General features: G+C 39.7%; 1 protein-coding gene across 3 annotated transcripts in view; it reads right to left on the reverse strand.

Annotated features, from left to right (window-relative positions):
- RTN1 (reticulon 1) overlaps window positions 1-22,250 on the reverse strand; it is a 216,728-nt gene that overhangs the window by 97,468 nt on the left and 97,010 nt on the right. The window lies entirely within an intron of this gene.

Genomic DNA, 22,250 nt, shown 5'->3' on the forward strand with positions numbered 1-22,250 from the left:
AAGTATTACTGGCTCTTTAAACACAGCTGGAAATGTGGGCTTGTTCAGGTCTATAAATGCAACAGTGGGACAGCTGAGTGGGGGAATGGGCTGCTCTTGGAGACTCCGAGAGCTGGGAGAGGCCCCCAGAGATGCTCTGGCCTGGCCCTTTCAGGCAGGGACATCTGCTTCTCCTGGACTGGTGCTGTCCCTTCTTTTTGTAAAGATCCTCAGAGAAAGGGACCCCTCGTTTTCCACTGGCCTCATCCCCAAGGGGTATCACCTTAATAAGCGCTTCCCTCTTTCTTCAGTTTTCCCCTCATTTTGTTTCCCTCCTCATTCACCTACCTACCTCCCACTTTCTATCTTCCAGTGATTTTCAAAATAACCCACTGGGAATTTTTTGGTTCCACTGGTGGTGCGAAGGGCAAAACAAGTTTCTTAAGTTTGAGTCTATGCAATGCTTTCACCTGGCCTTTATTCTATTCATAAATCAGCCAAAACATTTTGCTAATAGCAAGCAAAATTATAGAGGGAAGCCTCTATAATCTTTCTCTGCTATGAAATGCTGCCAGAGGGGAAGAAAACTAACATTTATTGAGGCCTTATCAGGTGTTAAGCAGTGGGAAGTTATCTAATTCTCACAACTCTTCTGTAAACCGAGCCCCACACTCTCAACACATCACACAAATACACTCACACAAACATGCACTAAGCCCTTAGGATATACTCCAAGACTATTCCAGGGCATCAAATCATAAAAGTAAAAAAAAAAAAAAAAAAAAAAACCACGTAGTAGCAATAATATAATAATACTAATAGCTAATATCTAAGTGCTTGCCATGTGTCAGAGATAGTTCCAAGCATTAAATTAACTCATTTGATCATCAGAGCAATCCTAGAAGAAGGGTACTATCATTAGGCACATTTTACAGATAAGGAAATCCCAGCCAGGATTCAAATCCAAGAGATCTCAAAGTTAGGAAACATTCCCTAATACCCTTCACACCTCCTTAAGTCACTTTGTGAAGTTTTCTTTAAAGTAATTTTGAATCAGTTTTATTACAAACAAACTTGGCTTTTGTCTTTTCCTAGCTCTCTTCTTGGTTACTCAAGCCACTGCATATCTTTGAGGAATGAAAAAGTACAACGCCTCCAGCATCTCCCACCTTGCACCTGCTGTTTTCCTTCCTTGGAGATCTCTTCCCCCAGATACCTGCCAACCTGACCCCTTCACCACCAAGTCTGCTCAAATGTCACCTTCTTAAGGAAGATGACCCTGACTACTCTCTCTCTCAAATTTCAACTGGCCCTCCCCTCCTCACCCCCCTGGCAACCCTGTGCTCTCCTACCCTTCTCTGTACCTTTTCTTTTTCTCATAACACTTGTCTCCTTCTACAATATGCTTAATTAACCTATTTATTGATTCCCTATTTATTGATTGTTGAGGTGTGTTCTATGAGGGCAGTTTTATTCACTAAGGTAGCCCGACACCTAGACCAGGGCCTGGCACATAGTAAGTACTCCAATACTTGCCAAATAAAAGAAGGTAATTTTGAAGTTCAGAATAAAAGCCAAATAATAGGATTGTGTGAGAAGACAGGTTGGAAGTATTTTAAAGTTTCTTTCACCATATGGGCTCAGTCCATAGGTAGACTTCACTGGAAGCAAGGGGAGTCAATCCTGAGGTATTTCTCCACAGACATCTAGACCTGGGGATTCTCTAGCACAATTCTCTGGAAGCACTTCTATGTATTAGTAAGTAATTAGTCACCAGAAAGTAAGGAGGGTCTTGCCCAGGGATATAAAGAGCCTGGAAGTGTGGGGAGTGGGGAAGAGGATGCTCTCCTGGAGAATATGTAGTAGGTGGTGTCAAGGGCTGTGGCAGAGTCCTTATCATTCAGCTCCCACCTGATGCTTCCCCTGCAGGAGCCACCTCAGGGCTTCTGGCCCTGACCACCTATACCTGGCACATGGCCCACAGTCTCCCGCCATCAGTTCTCCTACTACACCCAACTGTCCAATACACAGCCACTGGCCCCAGGGCTCCACCTTGTCTCACTGGGAAATCCTTAAATTCTGCAGCCGGGCATTTGAGATGATGTGAAGGCCATACAGCCTCACTCACAGTTCTGTCTCGGCTGCTCCTCTCACTTAGCCTCCACTCCGGGCACACAAAGCCCTTTACAACCTCACACTCACTCCGTCAGCCCTTCTAGACCTGCCTTCCACTCGCCAATTCAAACTCTGAGCTCTGGCTAATATAAACAACCAACACATCCCCAACACTTTATCCTTCCAATCTTCACATCCAAATCTCTGCCTCAAGCCATTAAATGTAAGTAGCTTGAAATGCTTCCTCCTCCACAATGAATTCGCTGACCACACCTGTCAGGATGTGACCCCTTCCCATTGTCCTCCTTTCTCTTTACTGTTGCAGCTAATTTATTCTGTTTATGCAGTATGTGTCCATGTCATGTCCTACTAACCTGCCACCTTCTGGAGTTTGAGGCTCATGTCGTGCACGCTATAGTGCACATAGTAGGTACTTGATACAAAATGAATAAATGAATGAATGTACCAATCAGTCGGTGAGTAGACTTATCCTACACAGCTACTGAAAACAAATTAGAACTGATGCAAGTTGCAAAGAGGATGTTTTTAATCTGTCATGTGAAAGAAAAGTCTAGAATTAGAGTTATTCCACAAGATGATGGTGCTGTGTCTCAGGAGTAAGAGTGTTTTAATCCCCTGGGGCACTCAGATAGAGAGGGGCCCAGCACCTGTCTAGGCAGGAGCAAGCATTTAATGGGAGACTGGATAACACAACTGCAGAAGTCCCTTTCAAGCTTCTCTGACTTTTACACTGATTGGCTGCCGCCAGAGTCACACACAGCCTCCTTTACTTCTTATCCCTTAACCTATAAAAGAGACTCAATATAATTTTCCCCAAGATGATGCCATAAAGAAATGAGGCTTCCCAGACATATAATGATAACTCAGGGAATGGAATCTGGGGTACATTTACATTATTTGTGAGTCTATAAATAGAATCAGTAGTTAAGAAGAACTCCTACCCCTGAAATTCTTGTTCTGTCAGCTTTGTCTTGCTCAAAGAGCCCAGCATAAAATTGACAGGACCCTGTTGCCATACTCCGCACATACCACCAACTGGAGGAAGAAGAACAAAGCCATGGGGAACCTGGGTGGCTCCATTGGTTAAGCATCTTACTCTTGGTTTTGGGTCAGGTCAGGATCTCAGGGTCGTGAGTTCGAGCCCAGCGACCAGCTCCATGCACTTGGTGGAGAGTCTGCTCAAGATTCTCTCTCCCTCTCCCTCTGCCCCTCTGCCTGCTCACACTCACTTTCTAAAAAAATAAATAAAATCTTTCAAAAACGAAGAAGAACAAAGTCATTTGTATAAACCACACATTTTAGATGGGACCATGTTAGGATCCTCATAAAATCAGCAACAAATAATGTCCCATTTTCTTACACTGAGCTGAATATCCTGAACATTTCTCTTAAGTCCTAACTTACTGAAATGTGTATACATTATATAGTGCCTGTTAGATAGAACTCGTGAAACTAGAAAGTCCTTCTAGACCGTAAATTATGTGAGGGCAGAGTCTCGTGGGATTGTTAGAACAGAGAAGTGGAGCTGAGCCTCAAGGCTCAGGAAAGCCAATTAATTCTTGTCAGCACTTCCTGCAGAGCTGCCCAATGTGAGAACTGAGGCAGAGAGCAAAAGCCAGTGGCCCCAGGTTGGAACCAATATTGTTACATTGTTAAATACAAATCCACCAAATAAAAGCGCTTTCCTTGTCTGGGCTAGAAATGACTACTTTCTTTATATAACCAAAGATTCCTTGGAAAGTCTGACTTCCTCATTCACGCTGGCTGTTTCCTTGGCTGTCTAGAAGTTTGATCTGGGTGGAGGCAGATGTACATCGAGAGTCAATGTGTGGATCTGCAGATGCTCTCTCAAGAGGCAGCGGCGAGACCAGAGGGCACAGTGAATTCAGTTACCTGCATGCATTTAAAATGGGATTGAACCTTCAATCTTCAGTTGATGCCTGGCAACTGGGTGGCTCAGTGGTTGAGCGTCTGCCTTTGGCACAAGTTGTGATCCCGAGGTCCTGGGGTCGAGTTCCGCATCAGACTCCCTGCAGGGAGCCTGCTTCTCCCTCTGCCTGTGTCTCTGCCTCTCTCTGTGTGTCTCTCATGAACAAATAAATAAAATCTTTAAATAAATAAATAAATAAATAAATAAATAAATAAATAAATAAAATTTCAATTTACAAGTAGGTGTTTAGGAATGTGCTTACAAAAACAAAACGAAAAAACCTCCACAAAACCCTGAAGGACTCTCATAGGCCACTATTTCTAGCCAAAAGCTAAGTGGAAGAAGAATGAAAACAAGCTCAAACTATTGTCATTGGATCACATGTGTGGATAAAATCAGGCTTTTGTGTCTACTCATGTCCTAGGTCAAAAATACTAATAATGAGCTAGACAAATTCTGGGACTTCACAAAAGGTGAGTGTTTTATTTTATTTCATATTTTTGATTCCCTGGCCCAGACAAGGAATTTTGATTCCCTGGCCCAGACAAGCCCAGACAAGGATTTTGATTCCCTATTTTGATATAAAATCAAAAAATTTTATATTTTTGATTCCCAAAAACTCTGACTCATCCTCACAGAATTGAGTTCCTTGAATTGGTGGCCTACAGCTTAGTTTTGTAACTATTGGTTGGGAGACTATGGGAGCCTCTCTGTGAGTCAGTTTATTCATTTTAAAAATGTGGGCAGGAAAAGCTCCTCTTGTATTGGCTGTTAGGAGGATTAAATGACATAATGCACTTAGCTCTGTACTGAGCATATAGTACACACTCAATAAATGAGAGCTATAGATTTTATTATTACCTCTATTTTCCAAAAAGGATACTAGCCATTTGCAACACATTCCCACCTGCCTATTAGTTTGGTACTTTATCTGTAGTGAGGTGAGATCAGGAGTTAAATCTAGACAAAGCACACTCATGTTGCACTCTGGGATCTGCCTTAAATGCTCAAGTCCCCAGAGTGCAAGGCCATGGCTGTCTGCACAGCATCATGAGCAAGTGGTTGTTCCTTAAGTACTTTTTAGTGATGCAACTGACGTAGATCCTGTTGTGCATGTGGTGATGTCTGCCTTGAATATGAACAGTTGAAACTTACCAAGAGAATAGACAAAAAAGGAACAGAAGTATTCAATGCCTATGGGTGAGGTTTCTCCCCTTGTGGATAGACCTCATTCTGACTCCTCTGGGTTAAGAGAAGGGATTTATGGTTTAAGATGATACTTTATAACTCAATAAAGCCCCTCTTACTGCTTTGAAATGGAAACAGAGAATGCCAGAAAGAAAGACTGATGACACCAAAAGGTTTTCTCAGCACAGAGGTAGATAGGCTCCATTAGAGAAATCTGGTTTAAAATATTTTTTTAAAAGGGGGGGTAAAAAAAGAAAAATCTGGTTTACCCTTCTCTCTGGATTAAAAACAAAACAAAACAGAAAACACCAATGATTGTTTGAATAGAACCAATACTTACAGATATAAGGGACATTAGTCCCATTAAATTGAGAAATATATTTTTAAAAGGGGATATGGTAAACAAACAACAAACAAACTGGAATGGCAGTGGGGGTGGAATGAGAGATACACATTAAAATTCAAGAATTAAAGGCCAGAAGCAGTGACCCTGAGTGAATCTGCATTCATTTTTCCCTACAATCATCTGCCCTTAGGCTGCCTGTGTGATGGATGGCTGTAGCCTGCACAGTTTAGGCTGTAAGGCTTTTTCCCTGAAACTCCCACTCATCTTTTCTGAGCACTGAGATATCAGCAGGCCCACAGTATGGAGGCTGTGACACATTTGACAACAGAGCCATTTATGAGGGATGACTATACCAGGGAGGCTCCGGGAGCCTCCATGTCACCTAGAAAACATTCTCCTCCTGAAATTAAGTGGTCTGTGATTTAACATAAAAAATGGGTGTTGAAAAATCCAGGTATACCCATTCTTTAAAATTTTATCTATGTGATTAAAGTAAAAACAAGAAAAATGAGCCTGCATTCTCTAACAAAAGACGCTAAGCCAAAGCTGATGGCAAGTTTGGGGTTTAAGAATATGAGTAACTACTCTTTCTTTCTCCAATTTCCTGCCTTATTTAAAGCTTGCCTGTCAGGATAATAGATTTAGCTGTTGAGATTGCAAAATTAATGTTTAATAAAAAAAGATTCAGCAAGTTTTGGGGTTTTTGTCGCTGTTCCCCCGCCCCCCCCCCCCCCCCCACACCATATGAAAAGCCAGGACTTGCCCTGCCTGTGGAGTTTTCACTTTAGCAGAGGGAAAAACCTGGCCTGGCAGACAAACCACTGTTTAAGTTTCTCTGACTGTTCTCAGTGGTGCCTTGGAAAGCATAAAGCTGCAGAGCACAGAGATGGAATGGGAGTGGAAATTCTGATGAGCTTGGAAGTGTGGGATATATTTTGTCTAAAGGTGAAAATGTGATTCTATGACCTTCTTTGGGGGACAATCATGTTTGGGAGGAAAGAGGAGGTAAACATTTATAATTTCCTTAGATATTAAGAAAAGGTTCCTAAAATCCTACATGGACTTCCTACAGCCTGCCTTTCTAAACAGCTTTACTGTTTTACAATTCACAAACCATAAAATTCCCTCGTAAAGTGTATAGTTCTGCAATTTTTGTATATTCACAGAGTTCTATAATCATCATCACTATCTAATCTGCTCACCTAATTCAGGCGCATGCTATCTACCCTGATGCTTTACAGAGAAAGCTCTAAGTTACTTCTGCCATGCAAAGAATTACCTTTGGAACATACACAATAACTATCCCAGCCTATTTATCATTTGTGCATAGAATATTGCTCTCTGATTTCCAAAGAGGAAAATAATGTTTTTTTGTCACATTATTTCAATGCTATGTATACATGAACAGAAAGAAAAGGTACATTGGCAGGTATTACGCTGAGTGAAATAAGTCAACTGGAGAAAGACAATTATTATATGGTTTCACTCATATGTGGAATATAAGAAATAGTGAATGGGTTCATAAGGGAAAGGAGGAAAACTGAGTGGGGAAAAATTAGAGAGGAAGATAAACCATGAGAAACTCCTGACCCTGGGAAACAAAGGGTTGCAGAAGGGGAGATGGGTGGGGAGATGGGGTGACTGGGTAATGGGCATTAAGGAGGGCACGTGATGGGATGAGCACTGGGTGTTATACTATATTTTGGCAAATTGAATTTAAGTAAATATTTTTAAAGGTATACTATGTATTTGTAATTAATGGCTCATTTGCTCCTTCCCCCCACATAGAATCATCTAGCTAACGCCCATAGTTCCTTTTATGTGATCTTTCTCCCTTACTCCCATTCCATCGCTGCCTCCTCAGTGGACTCAAATCACCCTCCACTTGAACGGCTATGAAAGGTTCCTATGTGTCTGGCTTCCAGCCTCACCTTTCCTTCTGTGTGTCACCCTGCACATGGCTACCATATTCATTTCCCTAAAGCCCTCCTTTGACATGTCACTTCTCTGCTCCAAAATCTTTGGTGGCTGTCTCTGCCCATTCTATCACTTAGAATTCAGGATCCTCTTCGATGAGGTCCCAGTCTGCCTTTATGGTTTTATTTCTGAGCCTGTTCAGGAAACACACTTGTTCAAGCCCACAAACATGAGAATTTCAACTTCTATACCCTTTGCTCAAGCTCTCCCCTTGAACTGAAAGGCTCTTTTACTCCATCCCAAGTCCAAATAAAGTCATTGGCGATGCCTTGTCTCCTCTAGGAAGTGTCCTCCTGCCTCCCCAGCTCTCAGTGCTTTCTCCCTCATCCCTACTCCAAGGGCCATGACCATTTATTTAGGGCTCACTGTTTTTTCTGCCTTTGTTGGCACCTATCTTTTTTCTGTATACTGTGGAAAACCATGTCTTATACTTCTTCACACCCCTGAGTTCCTAGCTCTGTGCTTTGCACATAGCACACACTCAGTAATACTAACTGGATGACTATCCCCATATTACCATCTGATTGGGTCATATTCAAGAGCTTTTGGAATGAGCTTTATCATCAATCAGTATTAGTCCAATTTTTAAAATTTACTGAACACTTAACCATTGTGAAGCACCAAAATGAAGGACATTCCTATGCTTACATAAGCTTAATAATCTACTGTGTCACAAACATTCACCATGGAGCCATTGTTTCTAAACAGGATTTTGGGTCCCCCATGATTGCTTATGGCAGTAATGCCAGGGCAGGTCACAACTGGAGCAGGGAGGTACCAAATGGAGCCCCGACATTTAGTATATCTTGATTTATCTTTCTGGTCAGGCATGGTGTTATTAGAAAAAAATAAAGAAGGATCAAAATGATTCTTTGTGGGGTGCCTGGGTGGCTCAGTTGGTTAAGGGACTGACTCTTGATTTTGGCTCAGGTCATTATCTCAGGGTGGTGAGATTGAGCCCCACATTGGGTCCACGCAGATTCTCTCCCTCTGTCTCTGCCTCTCCCCTTGATATGCACTCTCTCTCTCTCTCTCTCACGCATGCACTCTCTCTCTCTCTCTCTAAAAAATAAAAAGCATGTTGGGGGGTGGGGTTCTTTGAAGTCATCTAATCCCAAAATCTCATCCACCAGATTAAGGATTGACCATTTCCCAACTTTAGTGTGAATATTTGCATTGATGGCATCTCACTGCTTACTATGCAAGCTGAATTATTAATAAGTGTTGTGTTGTAGTTAAGAGCCTATGCTGTGGGGTCAAGTGCAGCACTTTGAATACTGACTCACTCCTGTGTGAACAGGGGCAGATTTCCTAATGTCTTTTTACTTCAGCTTCGTCTATTAACAATAATTACCATCTCTTAGGATTTTTGCAAAAACTAAACAAAGATACTGAAATCAAAACACTAAGCATTATGCTGATATATATGAAAGGCTCACTATTATTTTTTAAATTTAGCTTAAATATAACTCTCTATTGCTTTCAGCCTTTCCCCCAGGTATGTCTTCATAATCTATCTGTAGAAACAAACACCTGAAATAATTGGTAAACAATATGGCATATGAAGAGCTAATCCCCCTAATATATAGTGAGTTCCTAGAAATCAAGAAGCAAAAGCCATCTATCCATTTACTCAATAATAGACAAAGGACAAGAATAAGCACATTGCATGGAAAAGTCAATATAAATGACCCCAGAACATAAAAAGGCAAGTTAAAACAACCCTACACCCTAAAATGACATTTCTCCATTTTCAGACCAGGTAAAACTCAAAAGTTTGACAACCCACTCACTGTTTGGTGAGCCTGGGGGAAACAGGCACTGTCATACTAAGCGCAGGCTAGCAGGCTGGTACAATGGGAATATGATATACCCCTAGGGAAAGCAATTTGGCAGTGTCTCTCCACATTATAAATTCATTTACTCTTTGAGCCAGCAATCTTAGAGAAATTATTCTATAGACATCCTTGCACATGTTTAAAGTGAACATGAACAAAGCTATTCATCACAGCATAGCTGGAAATAATAAAAACTGGAATCAACCCAAATATCCATGATCAGGGCCTAGTCAAACAAATTATGTACTTTTATACATAGATACTGTGTGGTTCTATGAAGGAATGAAGACAATATCCATGTACTAATATGGAAAGATTTCCAGATAAATACTATTTATTTATTTTTTATTTTTTATTTTTTTTTATTTATGATAGTCACACACAGAGAGAGAGAGAGAGGCAGAGACACAGGCAGAGGGAGAAGCAGGCTCCATGCACCGGGAGCCCGACGCGGGATTCGATTCCGGGTCTCCAGGATCGCGCCATGGGCCAAAGGCAGGAGCTAAACCGCTGCGCCACCCAGGGATCCCCAGATAAATACTATTAACTGAAAAAGTAAGATGCAGAAAATATGTTATAGATATAAATACAGATACACAGAATGCTAACTTTCTTGTAAGAAAATGAAAAACTAGGACTATATATTTGTATTTGTTTGTGTCTGCGTAAAGAAACACTGAAAGAATACATGAGAAATTATTTATTAACCATGGGTTTGGGACAGGAATAGAGAATAACAGGAATAGAAGGGAGACTTTTCATTGTATCCTTCTTTTTAAAAATGGTTTTCCTTTTCCAACAAAAGAATGTATACTACTTAAAAATTTAATTTTATGTTAAGACAAAGAAAAAGAAAACAATGTAGGATGATAGTAATAGTGTTGCATTAGCTCTGATGGGAATCCTCAACCTAGCTTCCTTCTTCCACATGACAGACACTCAAAGATGTGAAGGCAGACAGGTCCTCTTCCTGGTTCTGATGGCCCAGGCTAAAACCCTTCATTCTCTCCTTCTTGTGTTTTGTTCTCTCCGCATTGAGTTCCGAAGAGACACAGATCACACCTTGTAGTCACTGCTTTCCTCAGGCTATGCATACCTGCTAGCAAATAGATTTTGTTTGGTAAATACTTATGGAATGAATAAATATGTTTCCAGGCTCATTATACTGGTTTCCGTTGGGGGATGGATACACTGCAGTCTCTCCTGTTCCCTCTAAAATCTGAGCTAGACCTGACTACAAGTCAGTGAGCATAGAGACGATTCCCTGTCTGGTTTTGATTCCCTTGATGTAAATTTCCTATTTTTATTCATAAACTTTTAAGTTTAACTTAATTTTAATTCCAGTATAGTTAGCACACAATGTAATATTAGTTTCAGGTGTACAATATAGCAATTCCACCACTTCCATCCATCACCCAGTGCTCATCACAGCAAGTACACCCCTTTATCCCCATTGCCTATTTCACCCATCCCTCACTGACCTCCCCTCTGGTCACCATCAGTTTTTTCTCTAGAGTTAAGAGTCTGTTTCTTGATTCACAAACTTTTAGACCTGACACTCTGCACTATTAACCCCTATTGCATATGCAGCTAACCAAAACATGTGAATATATACGTTGTTTTATTTCTCTAAATAAATGCATAATTTCAAAATGTATTTTAGCCATTGTACTGGGTGTATTTCATAAGCTTGAAAGACATTAAAGTCAGAGGCAAAGAATATTCATGATAATTGTTGATGACTTGCATCTATCATGTAGAACACCTCGAAGAAACCCTAAAAAGGGGGATTTACTTCAGTCTGGAATAATCCACAAAATCAAGCTAATGCTAGTGTTGGAGTTGGGGTCTTCTCATTAGAATGTGTTTTATTAAGGGAAATGTATGGCCACAAAGCCTACAGCCATTCTTGTAGGGCTGCCACCAGTCCATACTGTGTCTTAACAAAAACAAGAACAAAAAAAGATATTCTTCAGGTGGACACACACCTGTGCCACAGGCTTGCATCCTCTGCTGAAAGTCTTGGATTTCGTGCCAGAGTTGGTTATTGAACAAAGGCCACTGGGATCTAAAACAATGTCACATAAAGCTTTGAGAGGTCCATAAGGAAGGACAAATATGGATGACAACTGGGGAATAATACTGCTAGAAAGATGACATGGCATGTGATGTGTCATGATGTGTTATGAAATATGTTATGGCATGTCATGGTGCGGTGTGGTATGCTGTGTGGTGCCACGTGCTGTATTGGGGTATATTGTGGCATGACATGACATGGAAATACATGGCATGGTGTATGGTGTGGTATGCTTCTGGGTATGGCATTTTGGGACAAAAAAATCACAGACGTCAAGAAGACTTGGAGTTCCATCTTCATCATGTTACTGACCTTTAATGTCATTAAACTCTCAGGAAAAGAGGAAGATAACAACAATAACATTTAAGTTACATGCTCACTATGCTTCAAACAAAATAATTAAATGGATTGTCTCATTTTAAGCTTCAACAGTTTATGGGACTCTTTATTTCTTTTTTTTCCCACCACACTCATGCTATTGAAGCTTTGAGAGGTCAAGGAATTTGCTCTGAGGAACACAACCAGAAATGACAAGACCAGAACTTGGATTTAGGGCAATTGGACTGCAAAGCAGATGCGATTAGCACTATTCTCAGAATTGCCTGGAGGATTAAAGTAGACTAAACGGTTTGTGGCTGGCTTCTTAAGCAAAGCTAGATGGATCTGATTTGGAGTCACGTCACAGCTAATAACGCAGTCAAGTAGAAAGAAACTGTCTGCACGATCTCTGCACAAAGACTCAGTGGCTGATCAATGTTGATTTCTTACATAAATCATTAAGTGGTTGTGACAAGAGAGTGTGTGTTCTAGGACTTCTGATTTAACTGAGAGTCTATCAAAGTGGATTTTAAAAACTCTTAGGATGACCTCCTTTTGGAAGTACCTGGGTAGAAGACAAGCCTTTTACTTTGAAATGTAATTATCATTAGCTGCCATTTTGCCTTTGTACAGCATTTATTCTTCCTCAAGTTCTCAAAATCTAACTCCTATGTTTTGCTAGTCATGGAATATTTGAAATTTAATTTGGGGGTTTTGAGCATTCCTAATTTCAAACATAATTTCATGCTGGAATATATCTTATACAACCGAAATAGGTGAACGACATCTTGGGACAAATTAGCTTAAAACTGGAATTTGGGGGCACATCAGTTAGGTCCTTTGGCTTTCACACATACACATAGAATCAAGATCAAAATATATGTAGAAAATGCATTCTACTAGGTGTACAAAAAATAGACCCCAGAGGTAGCCCTACTAACCAAGGAAAGTGACAAGAAAGATGAATGTCCTGTATTCATTTTGCTCCTCTAAGCCCTTTGATCTATGGGCTGAGGTAAACTGTATGCTTAAAGCAAAACAATAACTCAGTCATTGATGTGCCAGAGTTTGGGAGTACTGATCCAAGTGGTTCTCAGTGCTAAGGTAGGAAACTATAGCAATATTTCTTTTCTTTCTACTTTCTTTCCTTTTATCCACAGGAAGAAAAAGGACAATAAACAACAAGCAATAGATTCAAAGTATACGTAATTTCTGAAATTCATGCAAAATTTCAATCACCTGCACATCCTAAGGGAGTAACTAAAATATTCCATTTTTCTAGTGTAACCTACCTAAATGATCAATAAAAATACACTGTGGGGTTCTTCTTTAAATTACTTTTATGTAGGCTCTATGCTGGGCTTGAACTCACAACCCTGAGATCAAGACCCGAGCTGAGGTGGAGTGGGACACTTAACTGAGTGACCCAGGCGTCCCCTACATTGTGTTTTTAGGAATTTGGAGAAGGGCTGCTGTTCAGAGAATAGTGAGACTTGCTCTGGGGCTTTGAAAATAGGTATGGTTTTAAAGAGACAAAGGGAAGCAGTTGGAAGTTATTTTAGGGGCAGAGATAATAGCAAAGTCAAGGGCAAAATAATGAGTAGAGAAGAATCCCGACTCCAACAGAAGAGTTTGGGAAGCAGAGGAAACTCAGGTCAGAAGGAGTGGCTGGGATTATGGAGCTGGCATGAGGGTTCTGTAAAGGTGGTGGGACGTAGGGATCCAGTGATTGTTTCAGAGTGATTAGTCCATAAATAGCTTCCACAATGGCAGTATATAGGTTGGGGGTCATGTCAAATAAATTTGTGATTTATTTTTAAATTGTAAAAGTAATAATACATGGTCACGGTAACATTTTTAAAAAATATAAACATACACAAGTTAAAAAGTTAGTCTCTATCCCTATTTCCTGGTCTCTCTGAGAGAGAGAGAGAGAGAGAGAGAGAGAGAGAGATCTACTTTATATTTAGAAAGTCAGTATTCCATAGAATGAATGTTGTAAAATTCATTCAAGCATTCCCCTTTTGTTGGACATGTAGATATCACTATTCTTTTGCTGTTATGAATTATGATGCAATGAACATCTTTTGAGAACATAACTTTTTGATAGGACCGACCACTGAGGTCAAGAATGTAAATATTTTTAACTATCTTTGTACTTTACTACATAGCTATTTGAAAATGGCCCTGGTAAAAATTCTTCTTTGTGTCAAAATGGAAGAATCAAAAGAAAACCAGGCAAAGAAGGAGCAGGATTCAACAGTACAGAGGCTAAGAAAAAGAGTGGTTCCAGCAGATGCTATGAAAAAATAGTAAACATTCACTAGGACTTGCAGTTAAGCATAGCCTGGAATTCCAGACCTCAGACACAATAGCTCTCAAAGAGACTAGAGAAGATGAGTTCAAACAAAAGACTTTTTACAACAGAAGTGCCCAATTAGGAAAGTATCAAAGGATTGCAGGGATTGAAGCTCAATCTCAAAGGATGTGAAGAATTCACAGAAGCTAAAAAAAATAAAATAAAATAAAGAATCTCTGAGGATGGAATTCTGGTGCTCTGATGTTCAGTCAAACACATTCACAAAGTTGTGTGAATTTCTATATATTCCATCTGAAGTTTGGACACCATCTCACAAGTCATCTTTTTTGAACAGTCTGAAATGAATCTGTCATGTTTGAGGTGAAAAAGTTGACTCTAAACAAGCTACTGTGTGAACAGTTGAAATTGCCTGAGGAAAACCACAAATAAATAAAAGCTTGCAGAGGCTACTGCATTTCTTTGCCCTGTAAGATCTCATAAAATGAGAGCAGAAACCACCATCAAATGTGTCCTGGAAGAGGAACCAGTAACAAATTACTGTGTCAATAATTCAAGATGAGTTTAAAAACTATGAAAATTAAATTTTCATAGTTTTTAAAAACTCTTTAAGATAATCCGCAGGACATCATCTGCATCTGGTGTTTGGAGCCCTCCAATCATGACTCCTACGACTGTACTCTGTTCTAGTTAAGCACTGAATTAACAGATTGGGCCACAAACAAAAGTCAATTCTATTTAAGTGTGTGTTTTTAAAAAATTGGTTAACAATTAGCTGGAATTTTATTTTTTTTATTTTTTAAGATTTTATCTATTCATGAGAGACATGAAGAGAGAGGCAGAGACATAGGTAGAGGGACAAGCAGACTCCCCACAGGGAGCCTGATGTAGACTCTATCCCAAGACCCCAGGATCATAACCTGAGCCAAAGGCAGATGCTCAATCACTGAGCCACCCAGTTGCCTGCAATTAGCTGGAATTTTAATCTGTCCCTCAACAGAAAGTAGTTTTTCAAAATAAATGTTTCTTGAAGAGAGCATTTAGAAAGAAAACAGAGAATCACGTTTCCTCTTTCCTAAACTGTGTAGAAACAGGGCCAGAGTTGATGTATACCTTCTGTTCTATCTTTGTTATTTTTGCTCCAAACCCACGTATGCTATTCAAACATATTACAGTTGACACTTGAATGAAGCGGGGGTTGGGGTGCCGACTCCCTGCACAGTCAAAAATCCATATATAACTTTTGAGTCCCCGATACTTAACTACTAATGGCCCACTGTTGATCAGAAACCTCACCAGTAACATAAACAATTAATACATATTTTGTATGCTAACTGGATTATATACTGTATTCTTACGACCAAATAAGCTAAAGAAAATCAAAAGAGAAAATACATTTATGGTATTGTACTATATTTATCCAAAAATTCTCATATAAGTGGACCCTTACAGTTCCAACCTAGGCTGTTCAAAGGTGGCTGTATTTTTTATTTACCTGGAAGTTTGTAAGGCAGATGTTCATATTTTGAAAAGAAACCAAGGGTTCAAACAGCTATACAGCTGCCTATTAGCTGATGCTAATTGTTTGTCAGAAGATCTCAGAGAGACCTTTGAAAATGATTCTCATTAAGGGAATTCCTTTTTTTTTCTTTTTTTTTTTTTTAGATTTAAAAAAAATTATTTGAGAGAGAGAGCGTGAGCGGGGATAGGGGCAGGGAGTGGGACAAGCAGATTCCATGTTGAGCCGGGACCCAGAGGGGACTCAGTCTCATGACCCTGGGATCATGACCTGAGCAGAAATAGAGAATCTGGCACTTAACTGACTGAGTGAACCAGGCACCTTTAAGGGAGTCCTTTAATTCAATTCTTTAATACTTCAGCTTTCTTCTGTGAATTGCAAAATTAACGGTTTCAATATTATTTCTTAATATATCTTTATATCCTCTATGAATCTTCTCTTCTTGACTAAAAGAAACAGAAGGTAATTTATCATTTGTTGAATACTTGCTATGTGCCTGCCAGTCACCCTGCTAATGCCTAAAGCTTCCATCAAGTTAATCAATAAATATTTTGAAGCCAAACCTAATAATAATATAACAAATGTGATTTTTATTTAAAAATCAGTGTTTATCTTTCAATGTTTTTAAACTTCATTCATCCAATATATACTGAGTGCCTACTATGTGCTAGGTACTTATCCAAGTTTCTAGGGGAATAACAGTGAATGAAATGGACATGTAGGTCCTGGCCCCGCAGAAGACAGAAACAAACCACAAATGAACAAAAACACAACTATGCAGGCATGAAAGGGACTGCTAATTATCCTATCCCTCTCTCCTTTAGCAATAGACAAACTCCACCCCCCCACGAATCTACCATATGGTCATCCAGCTAAATACGATACTCCCCAACCTCCCTCTAGGTATGGACACATGACTGGGATGTGAACAAAAGCCATGTGTGTTGTTTCTGGATCCTGTCTTTAAAGAAGAAGCTGGTTACCCTCCACCCTTTCTAAGCCCTTTCTGTGAGCTGGCCCACCAACATGGTCTAGCAGAGGAAGCTGACCCTTGAGGGAGTGATGGGCAATAATAGAAGGAATCAAGTCCTGGATGACTTCTTGGGACAGACTCTCACCTGCTTCTGGGCTGTTAAATAAAAGAGAAATAAAATTCCAGCTCTTCTGAGCCACTGTATTTTTTTTTATCTCTTTGTCATAGCAGTTTAGGTTGTCCTCTGACTAATACCAGTAAATCAAATAACTTAACAGTTATAATCAGTGCTTTGAAGGAAACAAACGAGAAAAAAAACAAAAGGTTATCAGTGGGCAGGGGTGGATGACTTTAGAGAAGATGCGCAGGTCACTCGGAGGAAGAGACATTTGAGCTGAGACCAAAGGATGAGAAGAGGCAATAGGTAGCTTTTCAACTTCTCTATGGTGCCGACACCCTGTGTTTTGACTGTATTGTTTCTCTTACTCTTGCCCACAAACCAGGGTGCAGTTACTATACACCTGTACAAAGTCCTGGGGCAAGGCCATTACTGGAGTATCTGCTATCTCTGGATGTACCACTGTGACCACCTTTATGTGAAACGTCACGTACATCAACTGACGTACCAGCCAATAACAGAACCTATAAATAGTTGTCTGCCTTATGCCTTACCTTACAGTCAACACTAGACTGGGAGATACCTGAGGGCAAGCACGGTCCCATTGTCTCTGTATCCCTAGCACAGCACTTAATACACGTTCAATACATTTTATTGAATGACTAAGTTTATAAACTGGATTCACCAAGTACTTGAGAAATTCCCTCTTCTTTGGCAACAAAAAGTTCAGACCTCAAAATGGCTCTACCTTTTAAGATGGCTTTTCCAAAGGCCTGATAATGATCCAATGATTAAAAGGAGGATTTAGATCATCTGCCCTGCCCTCAGTTGGGCTGGATAACCCGAGGTAACTGAAGGGTGGCTGTACCTCAGAATGGTGGATGCATTGTGGCTCTTGATCTGGTCTGCTTTTGGCACCTTTGCTCACATGCCACAGTGCCCTGGACTGTGCTTAGAGGACTAAACATGTCCTGCACACTCACTCCTCTGTCCTGGTCTCTATTATCAATGACTCAAGGAGAGCAGCCTTAGCCATGAAATGACTATACTGGGGGCCTTGAGCTTTGCCACTGACATGTTTACTTAGTCCTGCTTTCCTCCTTTCATTTAATTCCCTGTGACTCACTGTTAAACAAAATACACTGGCCAATAATAAGAATGACAATAGCTCATTTATTTAACTTCCCTATGTGTTGTCAATGCATTAACTCATTTAAATAATAACCCTTAGGCAGGTGCTATTATTACCCCCATTTTAGAGATTAAGAAACTGAGAATTAGAGAAAATAAATGACTTGAACAAGGCAACACACTATTAAGGTTAATAGTCATCTTGGTTTGCTCAGGACCAAACGGTCTTTCAGGACAAAGGACTTTCAGTGTTCAAAGTGGGAATGTCTTGGACAAACCGAGACAAGTTGGTCATCCTACACGTTGCTGAAGAATCTGACCCTGGTATTTATCTATGATGCTGTACTGCTTGATTTTTTTGTGTGTTCATCATTGTTATGGACTGAATTTAACCCCCCAAATTCACACGTTGTAATCCTTTCCCTCCAATGTGATAGTATTAAGAGATGGAACGTTGGGGTGGTAATTAGACTTAGATGAGGTCTTGAGGGCAGAGCGCTCATGAGTGAGATTAGTCTCCAGAAGTTGTGAGAGTGCTTGCTGCTGTCTGCTCTTCCCAACGTGGAGACACAGCGAGAAGCCTGTAACCCAGGAGAAGACCATCACCAGCACTGAACCAGACTGGCACCCTACCTCAGACTTCTAAGATCCCCAACTGTGAGAAATAAATTTTTGTTGTTTATAAGCTTCTTATTTTAGGGTATTTTGTTATAGCAGCCTGAGCTGATGAAGACAATTACTAAAAAGAATGGAAATTCTCTCTAGGGTATCTGGCAAATGTTAAGTGAAAACAATGATAGCCAGAAAGTCTTTTACATGAAGTCATAATATTATGCACTGCAATCTCTCCATCACAGGGTTTTTAAAACACTATTAACATATGAATTTTAAGAGAGATGCTTGCTTTTTTTCTTGAGACAGAGAGACAGTCATGGAGTGGGGGGTAGGGGCAGAGGGAGAGGGAGACAGAGAATCCCAAGCAGAGTCCACAGCCAGTGTGTAGTCTGATGTGGGGCTTGATCTCATGGCCCCGAGATCATGACCTGAGCCGCAATGAAGAGTCAGATGCTTAACTGACTGAACCACCCAGGTCCCCTAAGAAAGACACTTTATGATTTGATGCCTGAAGAAAGTATCAATACATAGCAAGCATTTCTTTTTTTTTTTTTTTTTAAAGATTTTATTTATTCATGAGAGAGACAGAGAGAGAGGCAGAGACACAGGCAGAGGGAGAAGCAGGCTCCATGCAGGGAGCCTGACGTGGGACTTGACCTGGGGTCTCCAGGATCATGCCCTGGGCTGAAGGTGACGCTAAACCGCTGAGCCACCCGGGCTGCCCCATAGCAAGCATTTCTTAGGCTATATATTATGAACATGAATATGAAGATTTACTATTAAACCTCATTAGAAATGAAATACATTTTTTGTGAACACTTTCCCCAGCAATGAGTTGTTTTGCCTCTAGAATTCCAGAACAACTGATGAGAACTGTGTTAGGAAGCCTGAAGGAGCAAGGCCTATTCCTTGCTGAACCCATCCCAAGGAGCAAGAAGCTTAAAAAGCAGAAGACGGAAATGCAGTCTCATGAGATCAGCCATGCAGATCTTGTTATGTATTAAGAGTAAACTTAAGCAGAAGATAAAAAGAGTTATTTCTCTTTCACTTTATCACACAATAGTCTTACACAATCCCTGTAAACATCAAAGGCCTAAGCACCTCTTGGCTGGTTCAGGGGGAAAAAAATCCACCTTGATTTATCATGTGGATCAATTGACACTAAATAAGCAGAACACAATAAAATAAACAAAGCAAAAGCCAAAACAATATAGAACTTGCGATTTCAATGATTAATGTATGGTTTTCTTTTATTTAGATGATTGGGCTCTGGAAATGTATCAAGTATGTACTAAGGCCACTTCAACATTCTTAGACCCCTATTCATTTCTATGGTTCTTTCCCAGAATTTATCATAGAAAACCTTAATGTTTTAGTTAACCTTATGTATGTATGTATTATGTGGATCTGTATCTTTATTTTCATAAACTAGAAATTCATAGGAATTAATAGTGATTAGATCAACTACAGATATTAAAAAAAAAAGACAAAATTTCAAACCAAGTTTATTTCCCAGAAGTCTTGCCAGCCTTGAATGTTTTATTTAAAGAATTGTGTAGGATTGCCTGGGTGTCTCAGTCGGTTAGGCGTCTGCCTTCGGCTCAAGTCATGATCCCGGAGTCCTGGCACTGAGCCCTTGTCTGGATCCCCGCTCAGTGGGGAGCCTGCTTCTCCCTCTCTCTCTGCCTCTCCCCCCACCCCCACTTGCACTCTCTCTGTCTCTCAAATAAATAAATAAAATCTTAAAAAAAATTATGTAATGACATGAGCTCCTCTTCCTATATCAAAGTCACCTATCATCAGCAGGATGTGTATTTTGAATTATTTCTCTAAAAGCTATGATGGACTCATGATGACCCTTTTATATTCTCATTCCCCAACTGATATTTTGGTCCTATATTTGCAAAATGGCAGAGTAGGAGCAGGGAGCCACGACAGTCATAGAATCCATCAAAATCAAAGGCCTCTGTAGGGGTCTTCAGTGGGCTTCTCACCAAACAGGCTAAGAATAACCAAGAGTTGCTGGTAGAGCATCAGTCTGAACTATGCACAAGAAGTACAGGCATTGCTTTTTAAGGTGCCGAGTGCATCTGTGAACATCATGGAGGTGTGTGAATCATAAGCATTCATAAAATGTCATGCCTAAATTAAGTCTTATCACCAAATAGTATTTATTAAACACCCACATACTGCATAGGCATGGCAGTATTTGAGACACATTAGCAAAAGAATGCTGTATCTTCAGCCATGAAAATACTTCATAATAAAATGCCAAACTGCTGCTGGAGGCCATAAAGATTATTCTTTCACTGTGAATATTCTCACCATAAATTTCAAATAAACAGTGGAATGGGGTAACTTCTCCCATATGGTGAAATCTTCACTGGAGTGCTTCATGTTCAATTATCCTTATCAGTAAATAAAAGGCTTATATGCAAGTATAATTATGCTTCTCTGGGTATGACAAGACATTCTCAGAAGAATTACTCATGTATGAATTCACATCATTTTGCACTGTGTGTTTTAAAATTATGAGACCACAAAAAAATGCAAAGAGAAGGAATGTCTACATTTAAATTGTCAAAGAACTACTTTATTTTAGACTCCAGTATACTACTCATTATTTATTGCTATTGCCTTTTATAATCACATCTAAGAATACACAGACTAAAAGATTTCATAAAAGCTGGACAAATAGAATCTGTGAAAATAACACGGAAAATTACTTTTTATATGTGGAGGCCCAGGGCACACATAGTTGCTGGGAAAATAAAATTTTTAGTCAATCAACTGATGCCTCATCTACAGAACATTAAAAAAAGATCTGTTTTTATATCATGTAATTGGCTTTTAAAAAACTGAACTGTATTAATCAACCTGTTGTTTCCACATTTTTAGAAGGATCCTGAGGTAGTTTTACATTTGAATGAGTTATGCTATCTGTTGGGATTTTTTTTTATTTCTTAGTTACTTTCATTTACAAATGTGCTCACTATAAGTCAATTCCATTGTTCAATTTATCAACAATTACTTTTAACTGCTTTCAGTGTGCTAGGCATTCTATTTGGAAATTTAGGTGCCAAAGAAGCAAAACAAGGTCAACATAGCAGCTTATACCTTTCCAAATTAAGTTCCATGACAGCCTAATTCCTTCCTCTCCTTTCACAAGATTTAAGAAAAAAAATAAGGTGCAATAAGAGGAAATCTTTGCTTCTAGCTGATTCCTTTGCTAACATGTTGCTAAATCAGGCAACTATGACTAGGCATCTTTTAGGTCCCTGCATTTCTGCTCAAGGAAGCTCCCAGGCTGTGAAAAACACTCATTCCTTAAGATGAATGAGACTGAGACACAGCTTTTGTCCTTCATTATTTAATATCTCAGGTTCTCAAAAATGTAGGCAAACCACAAATAATATCCCTATTGGTCAAGAAGGGACTCTTTTTTGCCATTTTGGATATGGCAAAATTTAGAGCTTAGGAACAAATTAAAACATGTGTTATTTATGAAACCTTGTGACTATGTCTGAGAGATCCCTGTGATTGAACTCCAGTTAAATGGTCCAGCTCTAGGTGATGGAGCTCTATGATACACCAGTCATTGTGCTCCTTTGGATAAGGTTCAAGTCATGCCAAATTTACACTGCATTCTGTCCCTTAATGAATACCGACTGTTAAAAAAAAAAAAAAAAATGAATACCGACTGTTACAAAAAGATCCCAGAGCAATGAATTTCAGATGGTTTGCTATAAATTAGTATAATAGTAAATTTATTAATTAATGGTTATAAT

This window comes from Vulpes vulpes, chromosome 6, assembly GCF_048418805.1.
Source record: "Vulpes vulpes isolate BD-2025 chromosome 6, VulVul3, whole genome shotgun sequence".
In the NCBI taxonomy this organism is placed as follows: Eukaryota; Metazoa; Chordata; class Mammalia; order Carnivora; family Canidae; genus Vulpes; species Vulpes vulpes.